Source organism: Poecilia latipinna, unplaced genomic scaffold (assembly GCF_001443285.1).
Source record: "Poecilia latipinna isolate Pla-1442-1.1 unplaced genomic scaffold, P_latipinna-1.0 Scaffold267, whole genome shotgun sequence".
Classification (NCBI taxonomy): domain Eukaryota; kingdom Metazoa; phylum Chordata; class Actinopteri; order Cyprinodontiformes; family Poeciliidae; genus Poecilia; species Poecilia latipinna.
In genome coordinates this window covers 235,897-239,163 of record NW_015112883.1, presented here as the reverse complement: position 1 = coordinate 239,163, position 3,267 = coordinate 235,897, and the positions used below count along the sequence as shown (strand labels likewise).

General features: G+C 38.4%; 1 protein-coding gene and 1 long non-coding RNA gene across 3 annotated transcripts in view; one reads left to right on the top strand and one right to left on the bottom strand.

Annotated features, from left to right (window-relative positions):
* Positions 1–840, bottom strand: part of prox3 (prospero homeobox 3) — an 18,892-nt gene extending 18,052 nt beyond the window's left edge. Inside the window, exon 1 of one of the 2 annotated variants that reach the window (XM_015033384.1) lies at positions 392–840. The gene's annotated coding sequence lies outside the window, so the exon portion shown is untranslated. The remainder of the gene's footprint in view (positions 1–391) is intronic. The other variant, XM_015033383.1, reaches the window with a different exon arrangement.
* Positions 1–3,267, top strand: part of LOC106947992 (uncharacterized) — a 19,395-nt gene that overhangs the window by 6,866 nt on the left and 9,262 nt on the right. The gene's annotated exons all lie outside the window — the stretch shown is intronic.

The following is a 3,267-nucleotide window of genomic DNA, read 5'->3' as shown; positions in this document are numbered from 1 at the left end:
TATCTATCTATCTATCTATCTATCTATCTATCTATCTATCTATCTATCTATCTATCTATCTATCTATCGATCGTTCGTTCGTTCGTTCGTTCGTTCGTTCGTTCGTTCGTTCGAAGCTTTTTCAAGCCTCGGGGCGCGTGGCAACATCTGCCGGCTCTGTCACGCGACAGGAATCCGCTTTGGCCGTTCTCGCGCACCGAGCCGTCAGTTTGTTTCTGTGCGCGCGCTCGCGCCTGCGTCCTGTGACTAATTGGCAGCTGTGAGGACTAATGTCGCATTAAAAAACACGCAGATAAACACGCAGAGAGCGAAAGGCGGCCGCTGGTTCGGGTTGTTGTTAAAGCGGCTTCGTTTAAAAGATGAAGTTTTAAATTCAGAAGAAATAACTCACGGAGAGGAGCTCCAGCTGTGTCCGCTCCCCGAAGCTTTTTCCACTCCACTGTCCGCCTCTCGTTGTCTCCAGAACGGGCACTGACCTGGACCGGGACCCGTAAGAAATCTGCGTCACACAGTTTTATTCTCACCCGCTGAGCAGCTCTTAGGGATTTATTCTAGTTGCGCAGAGGTTTTGTTTTTGTTGTTCATCCCCCGTCAGTCCATCTATGTTCGGCTGGCTGGCATCAGCCCTGACGCGCTGCTCCCGGTGTGGAGTGGAGTGGAGTGGAGCGCAGTGGGCGGGCAGGCGGGCTACAGAGCTGTCCACTTGACGGTCCGATCCCTCCCATGTTGGCATGACCCCCACTATGAGCTCATACAGATCACACGGAAACTACAAACACCAACATTTCTGCTGCTCCTTAACTTACTCAGCTGACTCTGCCCATTAATAACAGCAGCTGCTGCCACACTCATCATGAGAAGAGACTTCATTTGGCAGAAGACTCGCAGGGCATTGTATGGGGAATAAATGAATACATTCACCCCCAAAAATCTCTGAAAGTTTCTGGAAAAAGAGTTTCAAAGGTCAAGGATTCTCGGATTTCCAAATTTTTCAAAAAAAATTTTTGAGATTAATCTAAAAATCTCTGAAATTTTGTAGAAACAGACATTTATAAGCTTGAAAAGTAGAAAACAACTCAGAAATTTTGAGATTAATCTCAGAAAATTTCTAGAAAAGTTTCAAAAATCAAATTTTTTAAATTGCCACGTTTTTCCAGAAAATGTCTGAGATTAATCTAAAAAAAAAAAAAATCAAAAGATGTTGAGATTAATCTCAGAAATTTTCTAGAAAAACATGGAAATTTGTGATTTTCACAAGAAATTCACAATTTTCTTGTGAATTTCACAAGAAATTCACAATTTTCTTGTGAATTTCTGAGATCAATTTATTTTTTTTTCTTCCAAAATTTCAACTTTTCAAGCTCAGAAATTTTTATCTCAGAAATTTTTGAGGAAAAAAACAAAAAGTTTATTTCTGAGATCAAAAAGTCAAACATTTTTAGATCCAAAAGTTCCTTTTTGAGCTCAGAAATGTTCTTGCTTTTCCAAGAAAATTTCTGAAATCAATCTCAAAATATGTATTTTCTCTCACTAATATTCAACTTTTGGGGCTCACAAATGTTCCTGTTTTCATAAAAATAAAAATAAAAATTCTGAGGCTAATCTCAAAATTTCTGAGTTTTTCAGTCAAAATATTAAACTTTAAGCTCAGAAACTTCTCTGTTTTTTCTAGAAAATTTCGGAGATTAATCTCAAAATTTGAGGGTTTTTTGCCAAAATGTACTCATTTTTTCCTATCTACACTGCCCCTATACCAGATAGATGCTAACCTCAAAAGTGACTAAGTCATACATTAACAGCTTTATCTCACCGCAGGAATCTCTTCCGGAGCTCCAGCCCCGAAACTGGACACAAAGATCCACTGTCCCGCTTCGCAGATTGTTGCTGCATGAAGTTAACCTTTGAAAAGTAGAGCTGTCCTCACCGCCATTTACAGTTTGAGCAGACTTAAAAACAAAACACAGGCGAGTTAAGCGGCTACTTAAGCTAGCACCTAGCTAGCATGATAAAAATGTATGCATATATTTAAAAAGCCATGTTGAAAAATACAAACTAAATTCCTTCACACATGGAAAATTATTTCTATATTATTTTTATTGCTGGTACATTAGTTAATGTGTTTGGGTGTCTAGGAAAATGAGCCGTTTCAAAAATCTCCGGAATGTAGCGTCACAAATTAGCATGCCCAGCCCGTTACCTAGCAACCCCAGTCAAGGCCAAATGTGCCGGAAGTCAACTTGGGTTGCTAGGTAACCCTGGCTGAATTTGGCCAACTTGTTTTGGTGCTGGAAAAGACAAGTGTTTTGTTATGGAGGGTTGACTTGCCATTCAGAAACCACTTCCTACTTTATGAAGATTTACAGTTGTATTTTCAGCCGTTTTCACGTGGTGATGTAAACGTTGAGTTTGGGGCGTGGCCAGCAGCAGCTTATTTGGATTTAAAGTGACAGAGGCGCTAAAATAACTGATAGAAACTCAAATGAATGGTTTTTGAGCAAAAAATGCAATAAATATGTTTTTATAGCCTATATTGCTACTCTAACCCATTCAAGAAAACACAATAGGTCAAATTTAAGTATTAACTTATTATTAATGTCAAAGATTAAAACCTGTTACAGCTTTGGAAAAAAAAAAAACTAAGAAAACTTTTGGTGCTTTCATAGGATTCACAGAGGAAAACAGGACCCAGGTGCAAGTCCAGGTGTGAACTCCTCTATAGAAGCAGGAGTTGTTTCAGTTTGCTGGTCGGCGGCCAACAGGTGTATGTGAACACCTTGCCAAGGCTGAAGGACATCAGCCATGACCTCAGTGAAACAATTGTGGCCACTCATCAATCTGAGAAGAGTTACAAAGGCCAAACAATCCAAACTAAAATCCATCATTCTGCAGAGGGAATCACAGACTTCAGTTCAAGAAGGTGCAAGTAGAAAAAGACTGGATTACAAGCTTATTTCTAAAACAAGTAAAATGCATCATTACAATGAGAAATAGATTACCTATAAGAAGAAAACACTCACCTTACAATTTTTCTAAAAACCTGCAGTCAGAGGTGGGGAAAGCATCCAAAAACTGTACTCAAACTAAGAGTAGCAACATATTTTACTCAAGTAAAAGTAAAAAGCATTTGGTAAAAGTCTACTCAAATACTCAAATTAATTTAAAATTTAAAAAGTACATAATCAGATGGACAAACATTTTTGTATTTTAAGAACGGAAATTATAATAATTCATATAAGTAACAAAAAATAACTAAATCAGGGAAATGTT